The sequence below is a fragment of the Salmo salar genome, chromosome 10 (assembly GCF_965601325.2).
Source record: "Salmo salar chromosome 10, fSalSal1, whole genome shotgun sequence".
In the NCBI taxonomy this organism is placed as follows: domain Eukaryota; kingdom Metazoa; phylum Chordata; class Actinopteri; order Salmoniformes; family Salmonidae; genus Salmo; species Salmo salar.
Window position 1 is genome coordinate 23,603,348 of NC_138300.1, and position 17,716 is coordinate 23,621,063.

General features: G+C 42.9%; 1 non-coding gene across 1 annotated transcript; it reads right to left on the reverse strand.

Moving 5' to 3' along the window:
- Positions 1–16,727: 16,727 nt before the first annotated feature.
- Positions 16,728–16,799, reverse strand: trnaq-uug (transfer RNA glutamine (anticodon UUG)). Its single transcript has one exon. It is a non-coding gene; the product is annotated as a tRNA-Gln (tRNA).
- Between the last annotated feature and the right edge of the window lie 917 nt (positions 16,800–17,716).

Consider the following 17,716-nt stretch of genomic DNA (forward strand, 5'->3'; position numbering starts at 1 on the left):
TGGTATTGTTTATCTGTTTTCATGTATGCACATGTTAGGCTGGTTGCACTGGGTTATGTTCAACCCGTATTTGTATTTCGTGTTCGTTTGTGCCGTGTGCTTATGGTTCGCCAAATAAAAGGCTCCGTTTTGCTACCAAATATCTGCTCTCCTGCGCCTGACTTCCTACAGCCCTTCACGCATACCTTAACAGTTCCAGTTTAGATGGTTTAGGTAGTCTCTTTTATTAATCTTACTACCCCTGGCAGTCATTCTGAATGAAGGCTGCGGGTAAATAAAAATTACAATTGTTGGATATCCCCACTCTGGCTGGATTCCGATAGGAATTAAACATCACTTTACAAGCCAGCGTGATGTGACTTTCAGGCCTGATGTGGCCTGCAAAACAGGCGTTTCAGGCCACTGTATTAGGGTAACAATAAAACATTTCAGTGTTTATCCTGATCGTAGTCAATTTAACCCTGATCAGAGTAAATGTATTTACTATTAGGCTATGAGTCAGAATACATTTGTAATGACATTGGTATGAGTAAACATTATTCTAAACCAGGGGTCTTCAACCTTTTTTTGCACAGGGACCCTCTCCCAGGCAAACCTGCAACCCAGGGACTGTCACGTCCTGACCGTAGTAAGTTGTTATTTTCTATGGTAGAATAGGTCAGGGCGTGACAGGGGGGTTTTCTATGTTGTTATGTTCTAGTTTTTTATTTCTATGTTGGGTTGTTCTAGTTTTTGTATTTCTATTTTGGGCTTTGTTTGAGATGATCTCCAATTAGAGGCAGCTGGTCATCGTTGTCTCTAATTGGAGGTCATATTTAAGTTGGTGTTTGTCCCACCTGGGTTTGTGGGAGATTCATTTTGAGTAGTGTATGTTTCACCTCTGCGTCACGGTTTGTTGTTTTTGTCATTCAGTTTATTTATGTATTGCATAGTTTCACAGTATAAATAAAATGTGGAACAACACACACGCTACACTTTGGTCCGCTCATTCCTACGACAGCCGTGACAGGGACTCCATCATACATTAACAAATGATCTTATCAGGTGAATGATAATGGCAAGGAGACGTAATCAATATTTTGAAATGAATAGATTTGGGAGATAGTTTTTCATCATTTTGACCTTCCCACATAATTGTAAGAGGTGTAAACTCTAACATGGCCTATTAGCTAGAAAGGTAACTCCAAACACATTTTCACTGAGAACAAATGTTATCTGTGGCAGAGTTACATTTTCGTCAATTAAAGGTTAATTTACTTTGTAGTTTTGATGCTATTGTCAGTTTGCCTGAACACTGTCGCTTTTCAATGTCGCCCTTCCGAATGGCACAGCGGGATCATCGAGTCCAGCTGTGACCGGGAGTCCCATAGGGCAACGCACATTGGCCCAGCGCCTTCCGGGTTGGGGGAGAGATAGCCGGCAAGGTTTCCTTATCTTATCGTGCTCTAGCGACTCCTTGTGAAGGGTCGGGCACCTACAAGCTGGCTGAGGTCGACAGTCGAGCGAGCGTTTCCTCCGGCGCAACGGCACAGGAAGCACTCTTTTCACATCGCCACTTTGACACAAGGTGATTTTCATAGCAGGTTCCCACATGAAAAAATACTATTTTATACTATGGTATAAATACTATAGTATTCACTTTAGTGTTTTTGTGTACATTACTGTAGTATTCACTGTAGTGTTTTTGCGGAAAGACTACAGTGAATACTGTAGTATGTACTGTAGTATTTACAGTTAACAATAAAATAAATAATGTAGTTAAAGAAAACTGCAATATATACTATTGTAGATAACTAATGTAAAATGAGATGAATAATATAAAATATACTGTGTCTGTCAAATGTATATAGGTTCAGAACTTTTGTGAAAAACAAATATATGACATATAGAAATCAAACTGGATGGTCTTCAGAGATAGATGGGATGGGTTGAGGGTAGCTGAAGGATGGGACTAAAAACAACAAAAGACAACTATTGTAAAATATACTGCTCAAAAAAATAAAGGGAACACTTAAACAACACATCCTAGATCTGAATGAAATAAATAATCTTATTAAATACTTTTTTCTTTACATAGTTGAATGTGCTGACAACAAAATCACACAAAAATAATCAATGGAAATCCAATTTATCAACCCATGTAGGTCTGGATTTGGAGTCACACTCAAAATTAAAGTGGAAAACCACACTACAGGCTGATCCAACTTTGATGTAATGTCCTTAAAACAAGTCAAAATGAGGCTCAGTAGTGTGTGTGGCCTCCACGTACCTGTATGACCTCCCTACAATGCCTGGGCATGCTCCTGATGAGGTGGCGGATGGTCTCCTGAGGGATCTCCTCCCAGACCTGGACTAAAGCATCCGCCAACTCCTGGACAGTCTGTGGTGCAACGTGGCGTTGGTGGATGGAGCGAGACATGATGTCCCAGATGTGCTCAATTGGATTCAGGTCTGGGGAACGGGCGGGCCAGTCCATAGCATCAATGCCTTACTCTTGCAGGAACTGCTGACACACTCCAGCCACATGAGGTCTAGCATTGTCTTGCATTAGGAGGAACCCAGGGCCAACCGCACCAGCATATGGTCTCACAAGGGGTCTGAGGATCTCATCTCGGTACCTAATGAAATGCCACCCCACACCATGACTGACCCACCGCCAAACCGGTCATGCTGGAGGATGTTGCAGGCAGCAGAACGTCCTCCACGGCGTCTCCAGACTCTGTCACATCTGTCACATGTGCTCAGTGTGAACCTGCTTCCATCTGTGAAGAGCACAGGGCGCCAGTGGCGAATTTGCCAATCTTGGTGTTCTCTGGCAAATGCCAAACGTCCTGCACGGTGTTGGGCTGTAAGCACAACCCCCACCTGTGGACGTCGGGCCCTCATACCACCCTCATGGAGTCTGTTTCTGACTGTTTGAGCAGACACATGCACATTTGTGGCCTGCTGGAGGTCATTTTGCAGGGCTCTGGCAGTGCTCCTCCTGCTCCTCCTTGAACAAAGGCGGAGGTAGCGGTCCTGCTGCTGGGTTGTTGCCCTCCTACGGCCTCCTCCACGTCTCCTGATGTACTGGCCTGTCTCCTGGTAGCGCCTCCATGCTCTGGACACTACGCTGACAGACACAGCAAACCTTCTTGCCACAGCTCGCATTGATGTGCCATCCTGGATGAGCTGCACTACCCGAGCCACTTGTGTGGGTTGTAGACTCCGTCTCATGCTACCACTAGAGTGAAAGCACCGCCAGCATTCAAAAGTGACCAAAACATCAGCCAGGAAGCATAGGAACTGAGAAGTGGTCTGTGGTCCCCACCTGCAAAACCACTCCTTTATTGGGGGTGTCTTGCTAATTGCCTATAATTTCCACCTGTTGTCTATTCCATTTGCACAACAGCATGTGAAATGTATTGTCAATCAGTGTTGCTTCCTAAGTGGACAGTTTGATTTCACAGAAGTGTGATTGACTTGGAGTTACATTGTGTTGTTTAAGTGTTCCCTTTATTTTTTGGAGCAGTGTCTGTAAAATTGTATATTTTTCCAAGTGTTGTTGTCCATTAGTTTACTCCAATTTGGGAAGGGGTGGTAGGGTAAGGGAAAATAATAAAGGAAAATATATCTATATATATATTTTATAGGTCCGGTCACACACATTTCCTAGGTGGCAAAGGTACGGATTGATATTGTCTTTATTGGTCCCTCCCACCACCTCGCGACCCATGCGACCCCAAACTGTTTACATTCCTCTTGTTGGTGGAAAGAACATTTTGCAGTTTTTAAGCAAAATTCCTACAATTTTACACATTTTGCCATGCGGTGATGAGAACATTTTGCAGTTTTATAGCTAATTTCCTCAAATTCTACACATTTTGACATGTCTTATGTGTGTTTATATGATACCTGACAGAGTCAACAAAATCAATGTGGGCCCCTGGGGGTCAAGGCCCCCATGGGCACATAATCCGGCCATGATAGCTACAAGATTTAGATAGCTGGTTAGCCTAACTTACATACCTGTAAAATACTATAGTATTTACCTTAGCGTTTTTGCAGACATTACTGTAGTATTTACTATAGTGTTTTTGTTTTATTATCTTTGACATAGAAGTGGAGGCTTCTCCTTCAGGAAACCGTCTGGAGAAAAACTAAAGAGCACATTTTCCGTAACCTATAGGTAAGACTGGGTCTGAACATTTAGTTCAGCACTTCTGCTCTTTCCTATAACCTGTAGGGAACACAATATATAGTCTATACTTGGCATGTAGGGTTTCTCACATATGGGTGGCACAAATTGCGATATGGGGAGGGGAATGGGCAGATTAAATACAGTAGTATTTACTATGGTTAAAAAAATGTTTTTGCGGACTGTAGTGTTTGTGCGGACATTACTGTAGTATTTACTATAGTGGTTTTTGTGTGGATAATACTGTAGTATTTACGATAGCACTCTACAGTATACTACAACATTCTATAGTAAGTACTACACATTATCGAGGGATACTACAGTGTGTGGTATAGTATTCTACAGTATGCTACAGTTTACTATAGAATTATATAGCAAGAACTGTAGTAATTTTTCATGTGTGTAAGGAGAGCATTTTAGCTAACCTTTACCCTAAACCTTTTTCTAACCTTAACCTCAGTCTCCTAACCTGCTATGTTAATTCTCCTAACCTGCTGCATAAGTTCTCCTAACTTGCTACGAAAAAGTAACTTTGGTTTTGAAGTGGTGTGAGAAGAGTTAAGCGAAGTGTGATAAGAAGCAGCACAGCCTGATGGGGCATGTTCTGGAGGACGTATCCCGATCTTCGACTCTCCCGTTAACACGACTCAGGATATGACCCAGATGCAGACACAGAAGACGGGAGGTTCAATATACAGGGTAGTTTATTAAAACCACAGGAGGCAGGCAAAGGACACGTCGAGGACAGGCAGAGGTTTGTAAGCAGGTCTGAGTCTGATAGGTACAGGGGGGCAGGCAGGCTCGGGGTTAGGGCAGGCAGAATAGGTTGGAAGCACTAGTAAGGGACTAGAGAGAACAGGAGTATGGGAAAAAACACGCTTGACGAGATAAGACGAACTGGCAACAGACAAACAGAAAACACAGGTATAAACGCACAGGAGATAATGGGGAAAATGGGCGACACCTGGAGGGGGGTGGAGACAAGCACAAGACAGGTAAAACAGATCAGGGTGTGACACCCATGCCCATTGGGAGTTGCTGTGATGAGACAAGATCATAACTACGGATTGGATACCACGGAATTGGGAGGAAATAAATAGAAACAAATAATTAATGTACCACCAACTGTAGACGTGGTTAAATCCTTTCTTCTCTCAAGCTGGATCCAATAGAGGCATTTTTAGCTTGTCTCCACATTCTACCAATTAAAATGTCTCCACAAAATGAGCTGCCACTGCTTGAGTCACTGTTGTTTTCCACCTACTATTATAGGCAACTCTCTGTCTCACTGCTGGCTCTCAATAAGACATCACCCTCATGTGGCCTTATCCCCATAGCAGCCTTTCACTGTTATGTTATGTTCTGTGTTCATTGGTAATGGATGGCAATACTTAAAATCCTCTTGAAATTGTATTCTAATCCAATAAAATTGTATTACCCTTACGAAAAAAGATTGCAGTCAGAGGGCAGTACAATTGCAGTACACTGTAGTAAAAACTTCAGTTAGTGTGTAGTATAGGTCCAGTATGCTGCAAATACTGCATCAAAAATAACCCTGGTCTTTACTGCAGTAATTTTGCAGTGTAAGTCCAGTTACAGTGCAATATAACTACAGTTCAACTGCAGTATACTGCAGTTATTCTGCAAATTACTGTGTTCAGAATATCACAATCGCCTGCAGTTACTGCACTTTTACTGCAGTTTCAAAACCGCAATCTTTTTTTTAAGGGTGTTCTCTCCAACCATTTGACCAAGTTTAGGTCCATCATCCAATTATTACAGGCCCAGAGCAGTCAAAAACGTGATTTCATATGTTTTATATATATTTCCACATTATGAGGTTGGAATAATACTGCTAAATTGTGAAAAGTATAATAATGCCCTTTTAGTGTACGAGCTGTTTGAAAAGACATTACCAGGCAGTGTATTAGTTACTAGACCAATAAGAAAGAGAGTTCCAAACCTCTCTGCCGATAACAGATCATTTACAGTTTTCCCCTCCCCACTCAGGCCGCTCCAAGACAGTCCTAGCAAAATTATTGCTTGAGAAATTGCTCTTTGCTAAGAAGCTATTTTTGTTTATTTTTGACCATTTTAGTTGAAATAATTTTTGATTAAAAAAAAAATGACTCATTGGACCTTTAAACTATTTGTCATAGAACTCCATTCTGCAACTCACTAAACCAGCCATACTCAACAGGCGGAACACAGTCTGGATCCGGACCCAGCACGAGGTCAATACGCACCACGGGACCAGACTTAATAAAAAAAAATATTATAATAATTCAGGCTTTCTGTCACACCCTGATCTGTTTCACCTGTCTTTGTGCTTGTCTCCACCCCTCTCCAGTTGTCGACCGTCTTCCCCATTATCCCCAGTGTATTTATACCTGTGTTCTCTGTTTGTAGGTTGCCAGTTCGTTTTGTTTTGTCAAGTCTACTAGCATTTTTCCTGTGGGCCTGTCTTGCTCTAGTTCCTGTTTTTCCCGGTTTTGACCATTCTGCCTGCCCTGACCCTGAGCCTGCCTGCCATTTTGTACCTTGTCACACCACCCTGGATTACTGACCTCTGCCTGCCGTTCTGTACCTTTCGGACTCTGCTCTGGATTACTGACCTCTGCCTGCCCTTGACTTGTCGTTTGCCTATTGCATCTTAGCATAGGCTAAGATGCAATAGATAGTATAGAATACAGTATATACATATGAGATGAGTAATGCAAGATAATGTAAACATTATTAAAGTGACTAGTGTTCCATTTATTAAAGTGGCCAGTGATTTCAAGTCTGTATATAGGCAACAGCCTCTCTGTGTTAGTGATGGCTGTTTAACAGTCTGATGGCCTTGAGATAGAAGCTGTTTTTCAGTCTCTCGGTCCGAGCTTTGATGCACCTGTACTGACCTCATCCTTCTAGATGGTAGCGGGGTGAACAGGCAGTGGCTCGGGTGGTTGTTGTCCTTGATGATCGTTTTGGCCTTCCTGTGACATCGGGTGCTGTAGGGCAGGTAGTTTGCCCCCGGTGATGCGTTGTACGGAACTCACCACCCTCTGGAGAGCCCTGTGGTTGTGGGCAGTGCAGTTTCCATACCAGGCGGTGATACAGCCCGACAGGATGCTCTTAATTGTGCATCTGTAAAAGTTTGGGAGGGTTTTAGGTGACAAGCCAAATTTCTTCAGCCTCCTGAGGTTGAAGAGGCGCTGCTGCGCCTTCTTCACCACACTGTCTGTGTGGGTGGACCATTTCAGTTTGTCAGGGATATGTACGCTGAGGAACTTAAAACTTTCCACCTTCTCCATTGCTGTCCCGTCGATGTGGATAGGGGGGTGCTCCCTCTATTGTTTCCTGAAGGCCACGATCATCTCCTTTGTTTTGTTGATGTTGAGTGTGAGGTTATTTTCCTGACACCACACTCCGAGGGCCCTCACCTCCTCCCTGTAGGCTGTCTCGTCGTTGTTGGTAATCAAGCTACCACTGTTGTGTCATCTGCAACTTGATGATTGAGTTGGAGGCGTGCATGGCCACACAGACGTGGGTGAACAGGGAGTACAGGAGGGGGCTGGGAACAACCATCTCAGACACAGAGGTGAGCAGACGTTCAGCACCTGAGCCATTCGGCCGTGAGAGCCAAGTGTGACAGACATCCAGGAGCTCTGCAGGGATACAGCAGCGAGCCCTGTTTCGATATGGGATGATGTAATTTCACAGGGAAGGATACACAGGTTACAGCATGGGATAACACCTAATTTGTGTGTTGATCCCACATGATGATGGGCAGATGTGTTTATATATAGAATAATGAACACAAACATCATGTGAATGATATACTGATGATATACATTATGGGAATGATACATATTTCAGCAATCTCATCCTGTGGGGACGTGATGTATGTCTCTGCCAAATGGGTGAAAAGGAGCACGTACCCAACTAGATTTTATCATGTAGATGTGTTTATCTTTAAGTCACACTATATTTAGATTGGCTTTATGAAGAATTGTATTTTGGGGCAGGAGAGGTGAGATGAATGACATGTAGGTAAGCGTTCATTGAACGTCATCATTCAAATACACAAACTCAGCACTTACTCAATATTCAGTTAGGTAGTGATCTGTCTAAAAATATCTGAACCTTAACAACTTGCATAACATCAAAAGTCCACGGTATGACTTGTTTCTAAATCATATTGCTTAACACATCATAGTCAATCCCAGTGGGTTGTGGTGCAGTATATCAGATTGCCCTGAATTCAATAGGAAATGCCCCTGCACAGAATCACAAACCCCACAACTCAGTAGCCAAAAGCATGGTTGATTTTACTAGCTACTTCCATTCATATTTGGCTAATTCCATGTAGCAAAGGCCTGGATCACATCTACTGGGTTTCTATTGGGCTGGTGCAGTGGGCCTGTTCCAGTTCCAGTCAGAGTGAGTGAGGGACCACAGGAGGAACCAGGAGGCCTGGGTCTACTGCACTCTGCACAGCCACCTGGGCTCCCTGGAAAATACAAGGTCCCTTCCTGTGACAGAAATCTGGAGGGGAGAGAGGAAAACAAGCAACAACAGAAAAAGGAAAATCTGAGTGTGTTGGCTGCAGAGTGGAGGGCAGTTCAGTTCCCATGCTCTGGCACCCCAGGGGAAAAGAAGAACGGCTTGGAGAGAGGATGGGAGGCACATAGAGGGAGACAATACATTTGGGAAACAAAACACAAAGGAAAATGGAAGTTAAAGTGGTAGAAATGGAAGAATAGAAAAAGGGAGAGGATGGATTAGTGGAAGAGTAACGTAATACAGTTATTGTTTTTCCTCATTAAAGTGATGATGAATGGAGCCAGAGATGATAGTTATCATAGGACAGCCACATGGAAACCTGAGGCAGACATTGTGGCTAGTGTTACGGAGAGACCAGGAAGACAATAACAGTAGTATATATCAATAACAGTAGTATATATTCAACATGAGACACTACAAACTCACCAAGAAGAGATATCTGAGAGAGCAAAGTAGTTTTCAGTTTAAATTAAGCATTACATTTACATTTAAGTCATTTAGCAGACGCTCTTATCCAGAGCGACTTACAAATTGGTGCATTCACCTTATGATATCCAGTGGAACAGCCACTTTACAATAGTGCATCTAAATCTTTTAGGCGGGGGGGGGGTTAGAAGGATTACTTTATCCTATCCCAGGTATTCCTTAAAGAGGTGGGGTTTCAGGTGTCTCCGGAAGGTGGTGATTGACTCTGCTGTCCTGGCGTCGTGAGGGAGCTTGTTCCACCATAGGGGTGCCAGAGCAGCGAACAGTTTTGACTGGGCATGACCAGTTCCCAGGATAGAGAAGATGTGTTTCCTAAAATATTGTACACATCTAGGCCCGCTGAGTGTGGACAAAAGGCTTGATACACGATACTCTCTCAATAGAGAGACAAATACTGTACTTCTTAGATAAAGATGAATTAGAAAACGATGGCATTTAGGTAAAAATGACTTTCATCATTCAGAGAAAGATACTGTACTTAAGAGTTTAGTTCAACATCATAACACTGACTTTCTCATCACCTGATCTGACCTCATCCATTCCCCAGCCGAACAGATTATCTCTGGTTACCACTGATTATTTTCCTTCCTCTGTTTTTCTTATCATTCATTCTGCGTATTAAGGATGTGAAATATTGCTGACTAACGAGATTCACTAGGACTAATATTTGGGCCCCTTTGGGTCCACAGAACTGGGTTTGTCCAGTCAGAAGAGACACCCCTGACCTACAAGATCTTCATGGGTCCAGAGAAGGGTTAGATATCAAGATGAGGGACAGGAAGACTCAGCTCATTTATGCATGTCTGTATGGATTTCTTGGTTTTGTAGACAACAGAAAACAGTGTGTGAAAGGACATTACCATATTTCTACATAGTTGTTCTTTATTGTCCAGCTCTTGTGCCAGGTTGGATTCACACTGAATGGATACGCTGTGGAAGAGACAACTGGGTGAGAACTACTAGGTAGCAGCCAGCAGTGTAATAAAGTCTGTGTGAGCTGGTGTGGAGGAGTCAGGCGCAGGACAGCAGATATGAGTAAAAAACGTATTTACTCAAAATACAAACAAATACAACGCAATAATGCGAGCCCACAATAATGGACCATATTACATACAAACAATTACTCACAAACAAACATGGGGAACAGAGGTTTAAATAAGAACAAGTAATTGGGGAATTGAAACCAGGTGTGTAAGACAAAGACAAAACAAATGGAAAATTAAAAGTGGATCGGCGATGGCTAGAAGGCCGGTGACGTCGAACGCCGAACGCCGCCCGAACAAGGAGGGACCGGCTTCGGCGGAAGTCGTGACAAGCAGAACCCCCTAATTTGGCTCAGGATGCCAGTATCAAGATTTCATAGTTTAGTTAATGATTTTTCTGGATGGCACAACTGCAAGGAAAATGTAACAAAAAAAACAAATATATGTGAATACATTAGATCACTCTCTAATTAATAATGTTTATATGCAAGAATGAATATAATGAAATGATATTTAGGACATTGTTTTCTTCCAACAAACCATCATAGTTCTCTTCCAACAAACCTCCCTGTGTGGCGATGACTGTACATGGAAAATATCAAATAAAATGTTATTTGTCAAATGCTTTGTAAACAACAGGTGTAGACTAACAGTGAAATGCTTACTTACGGCCCTTCCCAACAAAGCGGAGAGAAAGAAAATAGAGAAATAATAGAAAAGTAAAACACGTAATAATAAATAACAATGAGTAAAGATAACTTGGCTATATTCACGGGGAACCAGTACCGAGTCCATGTGCATGGGTAAGAGGTAATTGAGGTCTTACTCACATTTGCTACAGAGAGCGTGATCATACAGTCGTCCATAACAGCTGGTGCTCTTACGCATGGTTCAGTGTTGTTTGCCTCTAAGCAGCATAGAAGGCATTTAGCTCATCTGGTAGGCTCGCATCACTGGGAAGCGCGCAGCTGGGTTTCCTTTAGAAAAAATGGCGCCGATAGATAGGGCAGCCGTGCTTCTAGCCCCTAGGTAACTTTGCAATATTTCGTTTTTTTTTGTGTGTTATTTCTTACATTATTAGCCCAGAAAAATGTTTGTGTTGTTACATACAGCCGGGAAGAACCTTTGGATATAATGCTGGTAACTCACCAGCATTATGACCAGGAATATAACTTTCCCAAATCAGATCCTTTGAACGTACCCCTCCGGGCAATTGAACTGATTCCAGAGGCTGAACCAAAACATATTCGAGTGGACTTCTAGTCTGACTCAGGAGGCGCGCACACCACCCACCATTTCCGAGTATATTACTCGCTAATGTTCAGTCTCTGGATAATAAAGTTGATGAGCTCAAGGCGAGGATTTCCTTCCCGAGAGACATCAGGGATTGTAACATACTCTGTTTCAGGGAAACATAGCTCTCTCGGGATATACTGTCTGAGTCCATACAGCCAGTTGGGTTCTCAGTTCATCGTGCAGACAGGAATAAATATCTCTCCGGATGAGGAAGGATGGGGGTGTATGTTTCACGATTAACTACTCATGGTGTGATTGTGATAAAATACAGGAACTCAAGTCCTTTTGTCACCCGACCTAGAATAACTCACAATCAAATGCCGACCGTATTACCTTCCAAGAGAATTTTCTTTGGTTATAGTCACAGCCGTGTATATTCCCCCTCAAGCCGATACCACGATGGCCCTCAAAGAACTTCACTGGACTTTATGCAAACTGGAAACCACATATCCTGAGGCCGCATTTATTGTAGCTGGGGATTTTAACAAAGACAATTTGAGGAAAACGCTACCGAAGTTCTATCAACACATTGACTGTAGCACTCGCGCTGCTAAAACACTCAACCACTGCTACTCCAACTTCCGGGATACCTACAAGGCCCTCCCCCGCCCTCCCTTTGGCAAATCTGATCACGACTCCATTTTGCTCCTCCCTTCCTATAGACAGAAACTCAAACAGGAAGTACCCGTGCTAAGGACTATTCAAGGCTGGTCTGACCAATCGGAATCCACATTTCAAGACTGTTTTGATCACGCGGACTGGGATATGATCCGGGTAGCCTCAGAGAATAATATCGACGTATACGCTGATTTGGAGAGCGTTGGACTAGTAACCAAAAGGTTGCAAGTTCGAATCCCCGAGCTGACAAGGTACAAATCTGTCGTTCTGCCCCTGAACAAGGCAGTTAACCCACTGTTCTTAGGCCATAATTGAAAATAAGAATTTGTTCTTAACTGATTTGCCTAGTTAAATAAAGGTCAAATAAAATAAAATGTTAAAAAGTGTATAGGAGATGTTGTACCCACTGTGACCATTAAAACGTACCCTAACCGGAAACCGTGGGCAGCACTCCCGTAAAACTGAAAGTGCGAACCACCGCAATTAACCATGGAAAGGTGACTACCGAATACAAACAGTGTAGTTATTCCCTCCGCAAGGCAATCAAACAGGCAATACGTCAGTATAGAGACAAAGTGGATTCGCAATTCAACGGCTCAGACACAAGACGCATGTGCCAGGGTCTACAGACAATCACGGACTACAATGGGAAAACCAGCCACATTGCAGACACCAAAGTCTTGCTTCCGGACAAGCTAAACACCTTCTTCGCCCGCTTTGAGGATAACACAGTGCCACCGACATGGCCCGCTACCAAGGACTGTGGGCTCTCCATCTCCATGGCCGACGTGAGTAAGACATTTAAGAGTTTTAACCCTCGCAGGGCTAACGGCCCAGATGGCATCCCTAGCTGCATGCGCAGACCAGCTGGCTGGAGTGTTTATGGACATGTTCAATCTCTCCCTATTTCAGTCTGCTGTCCACACATGCTTCAAGATGTCCACCATTGTTCCTGTACCCAAGAAATCAAAGGTAACTGAACTAAATTACTATCGCCCCGTAGCACTCACTTCTGTCATCATGAAGCGCTTTGACAGACTAGTCAAGGATCATATGAGGGGCCCCAGTGTTGACACCCTAGACCCACTTCAATTTGCTTACTACCCCAATTGATCCACAGACGATGCAATCGCCATCACTGTCACGTCCTGACCATAAAGAGCCCTTGGTTCTCTATGGTGTTGTAGGTCAGGGCGTGACTAAGGGGTGTTCTACTCATGTTATTTCTATGTTGGTGAGTTGTATGGTTCCCAAATAGAGGCAGCTGTTAATCGTTGCCTCTAATTGGGGATCATATTTAGGAAGCCCTTTCTCCCACCTGCTTTGTGGGATATTGTTTTGTTGAGTGCTGATGTGCGCTCTGTTACTTCATGGTCATTGTTTGTTTATTGTTTTGTTTAAGTTTCACTAATAAAAGATGTGGAACTCGAATCACGCTGCGCCTTGGTCTGACCATTTCTACGAGCGTGACAATCACACTGCACACTGCCCTATCCCATCTGGACAAGAGGAATACCTATGTATGTTCATTGACTATAACTCAGCATTCAACGCCATAGTATCCTCCAAGCTCATCATTAAAGCTCGAGGCCCTGGGTCTCAACCCCGCCTTGTGCAACTGGGTCCTGGACTTCCTGACGGGCCGCCCCCAGGTGATGAAGGTAGGAAACAACATCTCCACTTCGCAGATCCTCAACACTGGGGCCCCACAAGGGTGCGTGCTCAGCTCCCTCCTGTACTCCCTGTTCACCCATGACTGCGTGGCCAAGCACGCCTCCAACTCAATCATCAAGTTTGCAGATGACACAACAGTAGTAGGCCTGTTTACCAACAATGATGAGACAGCCTACAGGGAGGAGGTGAGGGCCCTGGGAGTGTGGTGTCAGCAAAACAACCTCTCACTCAATGTCAACAAAACAAAGGAGATGATCGTGGACTTCAGGAAACAGCAGAGGAAGCACCCCCCTATCCAGTTATCCACATTGACAGGACTGCAGTGGAGAAGGTGGAAAGCTTCAAGTTCCTCTGCATACACATCATTGACAAATTGAAATGGTCCACCCACACAGTGTGGTGAAGAAGGCGCAACAGTGCCTCTTCAACCTCAGGAGGCTGAAGAAATTTTGCTTGGCACCTAAAACCAAAACTTTTACAGATGCACAATTAAGAGCAAGCATCCTGTTGGGCTGTATCACTGCTTGGTACGGCAACTGCACCGCCCGCAATCACAGGGCTCTCCAGAGGGTGGTGCGGTCACATCACCGGGGGCAAACTACCTGCCCTCCAGGACACCTACAGCCCCTGATGTCACAGGAAGGCCAAAAAGATCATCAAGGACAACAACCACCCGAGCCAGTGCCTGTTCAACCCGCTATCATTCAGAAGGCAAGGTCAGTACAGGTGCATCAAAGCTGGGACCGAAAGAATGAAAACAGCTTCTATCTCAAGGCCATCAGACTGTTAAATAGCCATCTCTAGCACAATAAAGCCTGCTGCCCTATATACACAGACTTCAAATCACTGGCCACATTAACAATGGAACACTAGTCACTTTAATAATGTTCAAATATTTTGCATTACTCATTTCATATGTATATACTGTATTCTATTCTATTCAGCTGTTTCTTAGTCTATGCCGCTTTGACTTTGCTCGTCCAAATATTTATATATTCTTAATTCCATTCCTTTACTTTAAATTTGTGTGTATTGTTGTGAAATTGGTAGATATTACTTGTTAGATATTACTGCACTACTGAAGCTAGAAATACAAGCATTTCGCTACACCCGCAATAACATCTGCTTAACACATGTATGTGACCAATAAAATTTGATTTGATTTAATCTATGATCGTTTGCAAGCCCTGCCACATCCGATGAGCGTCAAAGCTGGTGTAGTAGGATTCGATCTTAGTTCTGTATTGATGCTTTGCCTGTTTCATAGTTCATCTTAGGGCGTATTGTGATTTTTATAAGTGTCCAGGTTAGTGTCCCGCTCCTTGAAAGTGGCAGCTCTAGCCTTTAGGTCAATGTGAATGTTGCCTGTAAATCCATGGCTTCTGGTTGGGATATGGGCATACGATCACTGTCTGGATGAGGTCATCGATGCAGTTATTGATGAAGCTGGTGACTGATGTGGTAAACTCCTCAATGACATCGGATGAGTCCCGGAACATATTCCAGTTACTTCCTGTGTTAGTTTTTGCTTGTAAGCAGGAATCAGGAGGATAGAGTTATGGTCCTATATGAGGGAGAGCTTTGTATGCATCTCTGTGTGTGAAGTAAAGGTGATCTAGAGTTTTTTCACCGGTGACATGCTGGTAGAAATAAGGTAAAATGGATTTCCTGCATTAAAACCCCTAGGAGCGCTGCCTCTGGTTGAAAAATTTTTGGTTCACTTATGGCCTTATACAGCTTGTTGAGTGTGGTCTTAGTACAAGCATCGATTTGTGGTGGTAAATAGACAGCTACGAAAAATATAGATGAAATCTCTCTTGACAAATAGTATGGTCAACACAGCTTACCATGAGGTATTCTAACTCAGGCGAGCAGAACCTCGAGACTTCCTTAATATTAGAGATCGAGCACCAGCTGTTGTTAACAAAGAGACACACACCAACCTCCTTGAGCTTACCGGAGGCTGCCATTCTGTCCTGCCGATGCATAGCAAAACCACCTAGTTGTATATTATCCATGTCCTTGTTCAGCCAAGTTTCCGAGAAACATAGGATATTTCAGTTCTTCAGGTCCTGTTGATTGGATAGTCTTGAACAGAGTCCAGTTCGTTCTCCAGTGATTGTATATTTGCAAATAGAACAGAGGATGGAAGCGGTTTATTTCCTCGCCACCGTAGTTTCATCAGGGTGCCTGCACGTCGGCCTCTATAGCGCCGTCTCTTTCTCTTCCGAGTGTCGGGGATTAGGCCCACGACTTGTTGAGATACAAATCTTCATCCAAATTGAGTTGAGTGATCACTGTTCTGATGTCCAGAAACTATTTTCAGTCATAGGAAACGATGGCGAAAACAATATGTACAAAAAAAGTTACGATCAGCGCAAAAAATAACAGAATTGGTCAGGATCCCGTAAAACAGCCGCTATATATTCCAGCGCCATTCTAAGGTTAGGATTGCGGGTTAGGGTTGACCCAGGACGGTGGAATGAAGCTAGGGTTAGGGCTAAGGATAGGGTTACTGCTGGGAGTACATTATTTATTTATCTCGCTCATTCATTCTCACATTCACTGCTGTGTGTATGATGACCGTGAACAAAGCCCTGTGCCTAATGAAGACTATCCTCTATCAGCTGTAATATACTGTCTCCTTGTGGGAAACCTTTATAACTGCAGTATTAATCATATTATAATGAATGGGTGTTCTGCTTTTTGCATGGATTTGAAAACTTGTGCTGGTGTACTTAATTTGCTTTTATACTTTGGTTCTATACATCACAAATAATACTTTATAGATATAAAACAAGCAATCAAATAATTCAGTGTTTTGTATAGTGTTCCATACACCAAACTGATATCTACTAACTGGACATTATTATAAACAATGGTTTAGCCTACTAATAATATTTAACGTCAGATGGAAATTCAAAGTTGCCGTTTTCCATAAAATAAGGTTCTACCGAGATTTGAACTCGGATCGCTGGATTCAAAGTCCAGAGTGCTAACCATTACACCATAGAACCTTGCTGCGCATGTCTATTGAAATTCAGAAATATAAACATGATCGATGACAGTGTTGATTAAATGTGGATATGATATAGATGTAAAATTCTATTTCGGATGATTATATTTGCTTATCCCATAGTCAGACCCAGCCAACCAATATTTACCGGTGTCTGGTAGCAGACAAATCATTTAATCACCATTTGAATGCAATTGCAATACCACAAATGAACGGGAGGCGGCAACCTGTGCTCATCATCAAAGACAGACTTCCTTTCAAAGAAAGCCCATGTGTCCAAGGTGAAAACAGAATGATTTGGGAGCTTTGACAAATGGTAATGCAATGAAATGTTATATCTTAAAATGTGTTTTAATCTGCTTGTTACTGTAGCTAGTAGACAAAATACATATTAAATGTAGCCTATATAAAGTGCATAGATAAAGAGATACTGTATGTCAATGGCCATTTCAATTTGTTTGACAAATATAAGCCTAAAACCATAATTGGTGGGAATGGCCATAAAAAGTTTTTCTAGGTGTGTGAAAAGAACAGGTCGCACTCTAAGCCTAATACCATGTGTAATGAATGACAGAGCAGGGTGAAGCTGATGTCATTTGCAAGTCAATGTATCCTCCTCCTGCAGAGTGTGTTAGAATGCAATATGAATTGCTCATGCCAAGGTACTGTTTCGCACTGGACTGTATTAAGGTACAATGTGAAAAAATACACTGTTATCTTGTTCATACAGAGAACAAGAGAAACTGAGAATATTGCCATCAAAGAGAGCAATACAGTATGCCAGATATTGACAATGACCACTTCATAGATCGTAATAGGCCTGCATGTTCATAGTCATATTACATAAATATTGTGTTGTTAAACTAAGGGAATCGTATTTTTGTAGTGACACATGGTTTATTCCAAAGACAAAATGTG